General features: G+C 47.9%; 1 protein-coding gene across 3 annotated transcripts in view; it reads left to right on the forward strand.

Moving 5' to 3' along the window:
• The window catches only part of LOC120986497 (A.superbus venom factor 1-like), a 694,107-nt gene that overhangs the window by 287,048 nt on the left and 393,018 nt on the right, over positions 1-14,041 (forward strand). The gene's annotated exons all lie outside the window — the stretch shown is intronic.

Here is a 14,041-nt window from a genome sequence, read left to right on the forward strand (position 1 = left end):
CTTCCCCATGGGACAATGTGCAAAGCGCAAATCGCCCAAAGATGTGGCGAAGTACGTTATGCACTTTATCCCAGGTGAAAGGAGAGGTTTGCAGCAGCTGTGAGTGAATGGGCCCTAATAGCCCTGTGTGCCTGCCCTGTGAGATGCAATCCCTATGCTAAGTGTCCCTGTGTGTGGTACTTCCGGAAACACTCTCCATAGCATAGGGCAGGGTAGTCAGCACAGTCAGGACAGAAATAGCGGGTGTCACGCCTTATTCCACTCCTGCTACAGACACGACATCTTTTTCGGGGTGACGGTTGGGTTGAGGTACCAGGAACGACACTGGGGAAATGTCTCTCGTGTAGACGGCTAACTACACTGGTGGATGGGGCCACGGAACCTTCTGGATAAAGGAGGTTCTCGATGATCTCTTCCTGGAATTTGAGGAAGGATCGTGTTCTCCCAGCCTTACTGTAGAGAACAAAACTATTGTACAGCGCCAATTGAATCAAATATACAGACACCTTCTTATACCAGCGTCTGGTTCTGCGGGAAACTAAATACGGAGACAACATCTGGTCATTGAAGTCCACCCCTCCCATGAGCGCATTATAGTCGTGGGGCTTTTCAATGACACGGGTTGCTCGCTCAATTTGGATGGTCGTGTCTGCGTGAATGGAGGAGAGCATGTAAACGTCACGCTTGTCTCTCCATTTCACCGCGAGCAGTTCTTCGTTACACAAGGCTGCCCTCTCCCCCCTTGCAAGACGGGTGGTTACAAGCCGTTGGGGGAAGCCCACGCGACTAGTTCGCGCGGTGCCACAGGCACAAATCCGTTCTAGAAACAAATGCCTAAAGAGGGCCACACTTGTGTAGAAATTGTCCACATTAAGATGGTACCCCTTGCCGAATAAGGGTGACACCAAGTCCCAGACTGTCTTCCCACTGCTCCCCAGGTAGTCAGGGCAACCGACCGGCTCCAGGGTCTGATCTTTTCCCTCATAGATCCGAAATTTGTGGGTATAGCCTGTGGCCCTTTCACAGAGCTTATACAATTTGACCCCATACCGGGCACGCTTGCTTGGGATGTATTGTTTGAAGCCAAGGCGCCCGGTAAAATGTATTAGGGACTCGTCTACGCAGATGTTTTGCTCAGGGGTATACAAATCTGCAAATTTCAGGTTGAAATGGTCTATGAGGGGCCGAATTTTGTGGAGCCGGTCAAAAGCAGGATGGCCTCTGGGACGGGAGGTGGTGTTGTCGCTAAAATGCAGAAAACGGAGGATGGTCTCAAATCGTGTCTTGGACATAGCAGCAGAGAACATGGGCATGTGATGAATTGGGTGCGTGGACCAATATGACCGCAATTCATGCTTTTTTGTCAGGCCCATGTTGAGGAGAAGGCCCAAAAAAATTTTAAGTTCGGAAACTTGGACTGGTTTCCACCGGAAAGGCTGGGCATAATAGCTTCCCGGGTTTGCGGTTATAAATTGTGTGGCATACCGGTTTGTCTCTGCCACGACTAAGTCCAAGAGCTCCGCAGTCAAGAACAGCTCAAAAAATCCCAGGGCCGAACCGATTTGAGCCGTCTCAACCCGAACTCCAGACTGGGCGGTGAAAGGGGGAACTACTGGTGCGGCTGAAGTTGGTGACTGCCAATCAGGGTTTGCCAGCACCTCAGGGACTCTAGGGGGTCTACGGACCTGTCTGTGCGGTGGCTGCGACGGGGTAACTAGTGCACGTGCCACCGTACCAGCTTCAACTGCCCTTCTGGTGCTCGCTACTTCACCAGGTTGTACGGCAGTGCTGGTACTAGGTCCAGGAAGGGCTGCGCTGCTGGTGTATGCCTCACCACGTGATCCGGCAGCGACAGCCCCACTCTGCTGCTCTTGAAGCGGATCCTGCGTAACCTGTGGTCTAGCGACACGGGGCCGGGTACGCCTGGTGCTGCCAGGGACCTCAACCTCCTCGTCCGAACTTTGTGTCAGAGAGCCACTGCTTTCTACAGGTTCATATTCTGACCCGCTAGATTCGTCAGATGAGGGTTTCCACTCCTCATCCGACTGGGTCAGAATCCTGTAGGCCTCTTCAGAAGAATACCCCCTGTTTGACATTTTGGACTACTAAATTTAGGGGTATTCCCTGAGACTACCCAAGAAAAAAAGCAAACCTGTCTTACAAAGGGGAGGCTAGCGAAGTACCGGAGGCTGCTGCGGTTGATAAAAAATATCAAAACTGATTTTTTTATCGCCGCAGTGCGTGTGAAATGAATGTGCAGTGATCAAAAAAATATATATTTTTTGTCACTGCGGTGGGGCGGGCGTGGGTGAACGCACGTGTGGGCGACCGATCAGGCCTGATCGGGCAAACACTGCGTTTTGGGTGGAGGGCGAGCTAAGGTGACACTAATACAATTATAGATCTGACCGTGATCAGTTTTGATCACTTACAGATACTATAAAAGTACAAATGCTGATTAGCGATACGCTAAACAGCGAATAAAAGTGACTGCGGTGCGGTGGGGTGGGCGCTAACTGATGCTAACTACCTAACCAAGGGGCCTAAACTATCCCTAAAACCTAACAGCCAATACCAGTGAAAAAAAAAAGTGACAGTTTACACTGATCACTTTTTTTCCTTTCACTAGTGATTGACAGGGGCGATCAAAGGGGTGATCAAAGGGTTAATTGGGGTGCAGGGGGGTGATCTGGGGCTAAGGTGTAGTGTTGGTGGGTACTCACTGTGAAGTCTGCTCCTCTGCTGGATCCAACCGACGAAAAGGACCAGCAGAGGAGCAGACAAGCCATATAACAGATCATATTTACTAATATGATCTGTTATATGACTTTTGATTGGATTTTTTGAAAATCGCCAGCCTGCCAGCCAATGATCGTTGCTGGCAGGCTGGTGACGAACTTCTTCTTTGAATTTTGCCGGCCCGCGATGCGCATGCGCGGGCCGGCTTTGAGCGAAATCTCGCGTCTCGCGAGATGACGCGTATATGCGTGACTCTGCGCAGCGCTGCCACCTCCGGAACGCGATCCTGCGTTAGGCGGTCCGGAGGTGGTTAAGTGCTGCACTGCGGCTGCAAAAAAAATAAAAAGGCACATACATGTGTCAATTCCCCTTCGTGATCGTTACCTTGTTGTGGTGAAGGGGCTTGCGTATCACAATGAAGCGATCACCTCTATAAGTGTGTTGGCAATGGCAATGTTGGCACACCACAGATGATAAGGTCGTTGCTTCATTGTGAACAGACCAAAAGCGATCGGCTGGATAATTTTGCATAGAAAAAACATTAATTTTCTTTGTGATCATCTAAGGTGATCATTAAAGCCCACTAGGCCAACAATGGGCCCACACTGCAGAATCATTGTTTTATGGGTCACTTAACTGTCACTGAACTACCTCAGCACGACCATAGACTTTGAAAAACCCTCATCGCCTGCAATCTCCCAAACGTGCGCACGAGCACAGTCATCACTACACCAAGATTGACGCATAGAGGAATAAAATTTATGTCAACTATTGACAACTCTTTGCGGTTGTGTAAAATCTATTCCATACACGTCCCCTGATAGGGGACGTAACAGGGATTAAACTGATAGGAATAGTACTACTTAACACACCACTCATGGTGGTGGCACAGTACATTGCAGGGCGCATGCGCAGTGCCCCAAATTGGAAGTAAGAGGACCGACCAAGCATCTTTTTCCATCTCCCGGTTCCTAAAATCTATTCCATACACAGGCCCCTGATAGGGAACAAAACAGAGATTAAACTGGTAAGAACAGATTTTTTTTAATTAAAAAAAAGAGGACAGCCTCTGCAGAGCTGGGTATTTTTTGGCCGCGTTACTGAACGCTCATGCACAATGGCTGTAGGCTCATGCGTCCTTTTGCGGAGGTGACAAACCTGGTCAGTCAAACCCAAGGCAACATCATCGACCTCATCCCATATGCGTTTTTTCTGGAGCGTGCCCTGCGAAGAGTGTTGGATCAGGCCGTAGATGAGCATGAAGAGGAAGAGTTGTGGTCACCATCACCACCAGAAGCAGCCTTGTCGTCGTCGATTGCTGGACCGGCAGCGATGCAGAGAGAGGAGTCTGAAGAAGAGGAGTCAGAGGAGGAAGGTGGCTTTGAGGAGGTGGAAGACCAACCACAGCAGGCGTCCCAGGGGGCTTGTTGTCACCTTTCGGGGACCCTTGGTGTTGTACATGGCTGGGTGGAGGAAGAGACCTTCAATGACGTCAGTGAGGACAAGGAACGGGACATGGCTAGCTTGGTATCCAACCTTGTGCAAATGGGGAGTTTGCGGTTGTGCAAATGGACTGTTTGCGGTTGTTTGCAGTGCGTTAAACTGGGATTTTGGTCTGTCACTGTGAAACGGGAGTAACCCTTACACTACCTGCTCGATACAAGCATGTTATTCCAAACAATTTAGGAATATTAGGTGATTTATGCCCTTTATGGATTAAAACCCGACTCTGCGTCAACTACGTAATTTTCCATGAGAGTTTTGCCATGAATCCCCCTCCGGCATGCCACAGTCCAGGTGTTAGTCCCTTTGAAACAACTTTTCCATCACTATTGTGGCCAGAAAGAGTCCCTGTGGGTTTTAAAATTTGCCTGCCTATTGAAGTCTATGGCGCGTGCGCCACATCTCCAATGTAAAGTGTGCACATCCAAAAAATATCTGTGACATCAAGAGTACTTTTTCAATAGACGGTGTCCATTGCGGACAGTGAGATTAGCTGCGCCACATTTCCAGTGTAAAGTGTGCGCATCCAAAAAATATCTGTGACATCCAGTGTACTTTTTCAATAGACGGTGTCTGCTGCGGACAGTGAGATTAGCTGCGCCACATCTCCAGTGTAAAGTGCGCGTATCCAAAAAAAATCTGTGACATCCAGTGTACTCTTTCCGTAGACGGTGTCCACTGCGGACAGTTAAATTATCCGTGCCACATCTCATGTGTAAAGTATGTACATCCAAAAAACATCTGTGATATCCAGTGTACTTTTTTAATAGACAGTGTCCACTGCGGACAGTAAGATTCGCTGCGCCACATTTCCAGTGTAAAGTATGCGCATCCCAAAAATATTAGCGACATCCAGTGTAATTTTTCCGTAGATGGTGTCCGCTGCGGACAGTTAAATTATCCGTGGCACATCTCATGTGTGAAGTGTGTGCATCGAAAAAAAAATCGGTGACATCCAGTGTACTTTTTTAACAGACGGTGTCCGCTGCAGACAGTAAGATTAGCTGCGCCTCATCTCCAGTGTAAAGTGTGCGCATCAAAAAAATATCTGTAACATCCAGTGTACTTTTTCAGTAGATGGTATCAGCTGCGGACATGAGATTACACTGGAGATGTTTAAGAGAAATTTGAGGACCGTACTCAGTTATTCAGCGTTTAGGTGCCAATCAAGGGCTATAAATAGCCAATATATATAAAAGTAAAGTTGAGGCACACAATTTTCACAATTTGCGAATAGGGCATTTATTCATTTGCATGTAATGCTGTTATCCATTGGCCCAATCTGTTTCAGATTGTACACATTAGCATAAACCGTACGTTTCGGTCGCGCAGGACCTTCATCTGCGGTATTATCTACAATATAATAGTCAACATGAGCTGGATTATAGCATATATAGCAACAGAATTGGATGCATATATAGGTATAGAAAAGTCTTAAAGATAACAAAAAAGTTTTACACTTGGCAAAAGCCATACATTGAGTTCGGGGTATATAGAGCACATAGAGTACATTGAGTACATATATAGGACTACTAGGTATATGAAAGACATATAATAGCCAGATGGCTCACGTCTGTCGTGTGATCAATATCAGAGTAGTTTCCATGTATCTCAATGTGCTCCCCTCCCCCGGGCCTCATGATAATATAACGAAAAATAACGGAAAACAACAATAAAACCACAGCCTGCATAGAAAGGGGTATATATACAATGACTTATAACCATAACCCTGCACGGTATTAGTATAGCACATCAGAATAGCTTAGGTTATATGTTGCAGCAAACATACAGTTATATACTGGTTCGTCGCCCATATTGGAATCTTGTACTGTAGGCAGATATATAAATATATGTAAAGCGATCTGTAAAGAAAAAAATCTTATTAGGATTACTTGCACAATGACCAGTACCTGCTCAGACGAATGTGGGTAAATAGGGCGCTGGATGCATGGTGTATGTTTGAATCGGCCGCTATTTAAATATGTATGGGCTGCCTGGAGGTTCCGGTCACGTGATCGGATGTCACGTGATCGCTGGGGCGGACTTGTGCGTTCCACTGTGAGATACTGCGTTCCACTACGGAGTTACTGGGAGTTCCGGTCATGTGATCAGAGGTCACATGACCGCTACGAGAGACGTGTGCGTTCCAATTGTATCTTCACATGGGCGCTGCGTTCCACTATAATATCCCAAAGACCTGACATTATTAAGGATCAATGGGGGGGCTTGAGTCAGCACAACCTGTATGTAGGTGCACATCACTATGGCGAAATACATATACAAACGTTGTAGACAAAAATAATTCTCAGCGAGTCTGTGGAAAAAGGGAATAATATTTAGAACATCTTCCTTAGGAAGATGTTCTAAATATTATTCCCTTTTTCCACAGACTCGCTGAGAATTATTTTTGTCTACAACGGGTGTGGGTGAGACTGACCTTCCCCCCTTCTCTTCCCTTTTCTCCATACTTGCATTCTCCCCCCCCTTCTTTCTCCCCCTCTTCCCTACCACCTGTTCTTGGTTATAGTTACCCTATCCCCCCTTTTTTAGATCCATTATCATATATTAACCCCGTACCCTATACCTCCTACCACTCATTAAATGTACCTAGCGTAATTTTGATCCCCATCACATTACATTATCTTTGCCATCAGATAATAGATGACTTTTGTACTAGGAAAGTCAGCACTACATCCATGTTTCTATTGGCCCCCTTTCCACAGCCCTTTATTTCTGCCAAGTCCCCTATAGTTCCACATAGACCTTTATTTATGCCAAAATGTCATAGACAGATCCTTAATAATGTCAGGTGCTCACTCCCCACCCTGGCTTTGGAATAAAAGAACATAAAGAATGAACAAGAACTCCTGAGTGATCATTGTTCATCCGTGAGACTCTACTGGCGACCCAGGCGCAGGAGGTGTCATGTGGGTGTCTTGTGCTTTATCCCACATTACCCTCCTGGGTGAAGTGAGTCACTAAAATTTTGATTTGATTTTACATCTTGATTTTATATTTGCCTAATACTTTTTATTTACCTAATACCACATTTGCTAATTGCATACCATATACGAATTGACCGTGAGAATTATAATAATTGGTGAGTGTGAAAGTATTGCCACCCCACTTATGTACATCTAACAACTCAATCTTTTTGGTTTTATACCATCATAACCCTAGATATTAGGGATTTTGGCGCCTCTCTGTGGTCCTTTTTAGCGTTTCCACGCAACCCCACTGTCTACTTCCTCCCTTGCCAGATTATTGAGCTATCTCAGCCGTAGTCTTGCTTCAGCCTCTCAGTATTTGACTGCTAACCTGCTCGTGTACCGAACTCTGCCTACATCGACTACTCTCCTGCCTCATCCTGAATCCTTGTACCTGCCATCTCGTGTACCGAACTCTGCCTCCATTGACTACTCTCCAGCCTCATCCTGAATCCTTGTACCTGCCATCCCGTGTACCAACCCAGGACTGCCTGACTACTCTCTTGCCTTCCTCGTTCACTCCTTCCCCTCTTCGAGTAACCTCTACAAGCAATTGTGCAGGTAACCTTAACAGAGGATGAGCAGAGTGAGAAAGTAGAAGAGGAGGTGGTGGACAATGAAGTCGCTGACCCAACCTGGGAAGGTGGAAAGCCGAGCGAAGACAGCAGTACAGAGGGGGAGGGATCTGCAGCACTGCAACAGGCTTGAAGAGGCAGTGTGGTGGCAAAAGGGAGAAGGCGGGCCACAAGGGGTAGATGTTCCGCAGTATGGCGCTTTTTTGAGTAAAGTGCAGATGACAAAAGATTTATAATTTGCAACCTGTGCCATACAAAACTGAGCAGGGCCGTGAACACTAGCAACCACACCACCACTAGCATGATCCGCCACATGACATCAAAGCACCGTAATAGGTGGGCCGAACGCCTGGCTCCACAATCAGTGTCTGCGGGTCACAACACTGCCTCATCTTCCCCTGTGTTACGTGCTGGCCAATCCCCTGTCTAAGATGCAGGCCCGGATGCCTCCCAACCTGGACCTGGACCTTTGCAAGCACCACCAGCGACCACATCCACTTCCGTGTCCCAGCGCAGCGTACAAATGTCCTTACCCCAGGCATTTGAACACAAGCTCAAATACCCAGCCACCCACCCACAGGCCATAGCACTAAATGCGCGGCTTTCCAAATTTCTGGCCCTGGAAATGTTGGCATTTAGGCTTGTTGACACTGAGGCCTTCCGTAGCCTGATGCAGTCCCCAGCCACCACTATTTTTCAAGGTGTGCCGTGCCTGCCTTACACCAACATGTTGTCACGGCCTCGGTGTTGTGCGCCGTGACACTTTAGCCGTGCATGCTGGTTGCCAGGGGCAATGAGTTGTTGTTGCAGCATGTATGTGCTTTTCTCCCCTTCTCCTGGTTTCTCCCCTGTTTGGTCTCTTTGGAGTTAACTATCTGGCTGGGTGTGGCCACTGGGTTCATATTGCCTGTCACTTCCAGGCTGGAGTCTGTTGTCCTCCAGCCTTGATGTGTGCTGGAGTTGCTCCTGTCCTGGATATGTCATCGATCCAGTTTGAGGACCACCTAGTTGGACAGCGATGTTACCATAATGTTTTCCCTTTGTTTACTCTGTTCTGTACCCTTCCTTACATGTTTGGCATTTTTGGTGTGGGTTTATGTTTTGGGTGTGTTGTAATGTCTAGTTTGGTGTTCCATGTCTGGTATGTTGGGTGTTGTTATCCAGCATGGTTGCTAGACATTTCCCCTGTCATTTGTACCTCCGGAAGGGGGTGTCAGGGTTCCCCGGAGGGGGAATAACACCTGCCGATGCAGTAGCTGTGCACTGCATGCCTTTCCCTGCATCTAGGCCGGGTGAGACTCCTGTTCATCCGTGTCTGGCATGAACAGGTCGTCTCAGCCCTTTCCCTATTTTTTGAGGGATTATCAGGGCGACTCAGGGTCTTAGGTTTCCTGGGTATGAGCCACCCTACCATTCAGTTCCGCTCTTACGGTGAGGAGTTAGGGCGATGATTAGGGATGCAATAGGAGGGGACCTGCTCCCTTATCCCGGCCCCAGGCCTAGTTGTATTCTTGAATACCCACCTTATTGTACGGTGGGGAGTTTTCCCCACTCCCCACCGTGACACATGTGTCCCGTAACATCACATGTGCCTTGACCAATGCAGTTACTGGGAAGGTCAACTTAACCACGGACACATGGACAAGTGAATTCATCCAGGGACGCTACATTTCCCTGACGCCACATTGGGTGAATGTTGTGGAGGCTGCAAGCGACTCATACCCTGGGATGGCACAAGTGCTACCGACGCCCTACGTCAATCAGGGATTCCGCCAGCACCTACGTTAGTGTCTCCAACCCCCATTTCTCCTCCTCCGCCTCATCCTTCACTTCCACCTCCAAATTATCCGCGTGTAGCACCAGTCAGTCATCAGTCGGTAGCTGGAAGCAGTGTAGCACTGCAGTGGGGAAGCAGAAACAGGCCGTGCTGAAGCTGATATGCTTAGGGGACAAACAGAACATTGCCGCAGAGCTGTGGCAGGGGATAAGAGACGAGACTGAGCTGTGGCTCTCGCCAATCAACCTAGAACCAGGCATGGTTGTGTCTGATAATGGCCATACGTTGGTGGCGGCATTAAAGCTCGGCAAGCTCAGACACATCCCATGCCTAGCTCACGTCTTAAAGTTAGTAGATCAGCGGTTACTTAAAACCTACCCCAATTTGCCTGAGCTACTGGTGAAGGTGTGCCGTGTGTGTGCACATTTCCGCAAGTCCTCGATAGCTTCAGCCAATCTGTCAACGCTGCAGCAGCACTTGACATTGCCAGCTCACCAGCTGTTGTACGACGTGAGCAGGTGCTGGAACTCGACGTTCCACATGTTGGCCAGGCTTTGTGAGCAGTAGAGGGCAGTAGTGGAATACCAGCTGCAACATGTGCGTCGAGTTTGGTTTTTGGCGATTTAATTGTGCAGGGCAGCCAATCAACAAGAGTTTAACTCGTGTGCCCTTAGAAGCCATCACAGCCATGCCTACTAATGGCATGGCTGTGATTGGCCAGTGCAGCATGCGACCCAGGCTCTATATAAGCTGGAGTCACGTCACTCTGCTCTTACTAGTTTAGGGATAGGATGCTGCTGTGAGTGAGAGATTAGGAAACAATTCACACTGCATATGTGCCAGGGGAAGGGAAAATAATATAGATAATCCGACTTTGACTTCAGGGCCCGGGGGGGGGGGGGGGGGGGGGGGGACATATTCCCTTTTTTTTTCTGTGAACTACCCCTGTGCTGAATATCTGACAGGGAAAATCTATTAATTATATCCATCTGTTAGATTCTAGGGGGACAAATTCCCTTTTTTTGGCGGTCAAGTACCCCTGCGGCATGCAGTGCATACCTGGCACCTGGCAGTGAAAATAATTCAATTACATTAGTCTGTCACATATTTTTGTGACCTAAAGCGATTTTTTCTCTTTCTAACACCGACACTGCATTTCTGGCAGTCCAATAAAAATTCCCATTTTTGTGCTAGATAGTACATTGGAGGGTGTGTTCCAGCACTGCATACCTGACAGTGAAGTAATTTTATAACATTCGTCTGTTACATTGTTGTGAAATAAACCCATTTCTTGCTGTGAAGTACCCCTGCACTGCATAACTGACAGGGAACGTAATTCATTAAAATTGGTGGTTACATTGTTGCCTGACATAAAGCCTTTTTTTGGCTGTGAAGCAAAAAGTAGTCGCCAACAACACTGTTTTTTGTGTTATTTTTATTTTTTTTATAAATTGGGGTAGACCCAAAAACATTGGGAAATATAAAAAAGAAAACAAAGAGTAAGTGCGCTGTAGTATAACAATGGCTGGTGAGGCCGGTATACATGTCTATTCTGCACAAGGTACGGACAAGTCCTGTGGGATTCATGCTATTCCATCCGTTTCTATACAGTCTATACTGCCACTGTATATCATTTCATTGTGTAATACTGTTGAGGGGGCCCTGACAAGTCTTTTAGTCCTCCTCCTCTTGGATGAGCCCCTTCTGGGTCAGGGCCCCAAAGCAGCTGCTTCCCCTGTAGCTACGCACCTGGGCAGACCCATCATTCAGTACGTGTAGGCATGTGCACACATACTGTTCCACCATGTTGCTGAAATGCTGCCTCCTGCTAAGAAGTTCCATATCATGTGGTGGTGCTGGTTGTTGGAGCGTGGTGACAAAGCTTTTCCACATTTCGGCCATGCTAACCATGCCTTTTGAGGTGCTGGCGGTGCCCCAGCTGCGTTGGCGACTTCTTCCTCCTCCTCCTCTGCCTTTGCCTTGTGCTTCCACTGAGCCCCTGGTGTCAGGTGTGAATGCCATCTGCAGCGCATCTACCAGGGTTCGCCTCTTCCTATCACGCTCCAGTGACGGAACTAAGGACGGCACGTTGTCCTTGTAACGGGGATCCAGCAGGGTGGCCACCCACTAATCAACACTGGTTAGAATGTGGGCAACTCAGCGGTCGTTGCGGAGGCACTGCAGCATGTAGTCGCTCATGTGTGCCAGGCTGCCCAGAGGCAACAACAAGCTGTCCTCTGTGGGAGATGTATCGTCTGTGTCCTCCGTATCCCCCCAGCCACGCTCCAGTGATGCCCATGAGCTGCTTTGGGTGCCACCCTCCTGTGAACACGGTTCCTCCTCCTCCTCCTCCAGAACTGTGCCCTGGCTGGACAATTGTGTACCTGGCCTATGTTGGTGCAGGAAACCACCCTCCAAGCCACTTGTATATGACTGGCCTTAGAAGTTAAGGGTAAGTCATGTATATAGTTTTGTTTGTTTATTTAGTTTATCGGCCTTATAGTTATGTAAATATGTTTGTAAGTAAATTTGTAAATAGTGTGTGAATGGGCATGAATGAGTGGTTTGAGTGAAAGGTGGGGTGTAGGGTGGGAGGCTGGTCGGGTTAATTTTCTCTTGTGGAAATGTTCCTTGTATGGTTTTTGTTACGGTTTATAATAAAAATTCCTGATAACCGTGGAAATATTACCCAACAATCTAACCGACAAATTTAAGAAAATGATTTGTCTGTCATATCTACAGCTCAGGCCGCAGGGGTCCTTGACCGCCAATGAAAGTGAATTTGTCCCCCCAGAATCTAACATATGGATTTACTGAATAGATTTTCACTATCAGGTGTTTAGGAATTTATGCACCACCAAATTCAGCACATGCACCTGGCAAGGGATGTGCATCAAACCGGCTAGGCCCAGAGTCTCTACGAGATTTCGCCCATTATCGCACACCACCAGGCCGGGCTTGAGGCTGACTGGCACCAACCACTTATCGGTCTGTTGTTCAAGGCCCGTCCACAGCTCCTGCGTGGTGTGGGGTTTGTCCCCCAAACAGATAAGTTTTAAAACTGCCTGCTGTCGTTTACCCCTGGCTGTGCTGAAGTTGGTGGTGAAGGTGTTACGCTGACTGGATGAGGAGCTGGTAGAGGATGAGGAAGCGGAGTAGGAGGAGGAAGCAACAGGAGGCAAAGAGAAGCGCCCTGCAATCCTCGGTGGTGGAAGGACATGCACCAAACTGCTATCCGCCTCAGGCCCAGTCGCCACTGCATTTACCCACTATGCTGTTAGGGAGATATAATGTCCCTGCCTGTGCTTACTGGTCCACGTATTGGTGGTTATTTGGACCTTGCCACAGATGGCGTTGCGCAGTGCACACTTGATTTTGTCCCCCACTTGGTTGTGCAGGGAAGGGATGGCTCGCCTGGAAAAGTAGTGGCGGCTGGGCAAGACGTACTGTTGGACAGCCACCGCCATAAGTTTTTTAAAAGTCTCCATCTCCACCAGACAGAATGACAGCATTTTAAAGGCCAGTAATTTTGAAATGCTGGCATTCAGAGCCAGGGATCGTGGGTGGATAGGGGGGTACTTCCTCTTTTTCTTTCTCTTTCTCTCCAGTGTTTGGGAAATGGACAGCTGAACGCTTCCATGGGACAGTGTGGAGATGCTTGGTGATGGTGAAAGACGTGGTGGCGTTGCTGCCACGTCCTCTGTTTGCGGGGTGGCAGGTGCCACTGTCACTCACTTGTGCTCAGGTTTAGAATGTTTATTTTAATTTTTTATGTATTTTATGTTATTTTAAGTTATTTCCCTATCCACATTTGTTTGCAGGGCACTTGTCCTACTCTTACCCCCATTTTGCTTCCTTTTGCAGCCCTCTAGCCCTTTCCAGGACTTTTTTTAGAGCCATTTTAGTGCCCAAAAGTCCGGGTCCCCATTGACTTCAATGGGGTTCGGGGTCAAGTTCGGGTCCCGAACTCGAACTTTTCAGGGAAGTTCGGCCGAACCCGGCGAACCCGAACATCCAGGTGTCCGCTCAACTCTAGAAATCATTAATGTTCGTTTCTGGCGTAAATTATGGTGCATTCTTGCTAACCTTCCCCCAAGTAGAATGAGCAGAGAATTTTATTGTTATTATGAATCTTTTCCTATAAAACAATCAATCTGCTCCGCTCCTCCTGAACAAACTGCTGTTCTAAATCACACTGCCTGTTTTTTTACCTTACAGGCAGGGCTGGGACAAGGCCATTTGGTGCCCAGGGCGAAGATGGCAAACTGCGCCCCCCCCCCCGTTTTTAAGAAAGAATCAATGTTGTTTCAAAACTAGAATATACTTAAAGCAATAGAACAAAGGACTGTGGGACTTTGAAAGTCACAGACACTATAAAGTTCCCCCCCATCATCATGTGCCAGTATAAAGTCCCCCCCATCATCATGTGCCAGTTTTGTAATAAGCCCCCCCAATGTGCC

The sequence above is a fragment of the Bufo bufo genome, chromosome 1, assembly GCF_905171765.1.
Source record: "Bufo bufo chromosome 1, aBufBuf1.1, whole genome shotgun sequence".
Lineage (NCBI taxonomy): Eukaryota > Metazoa > Chordata > Amphibia > Anura > Bufonidae > Bufo > Bufo bufo.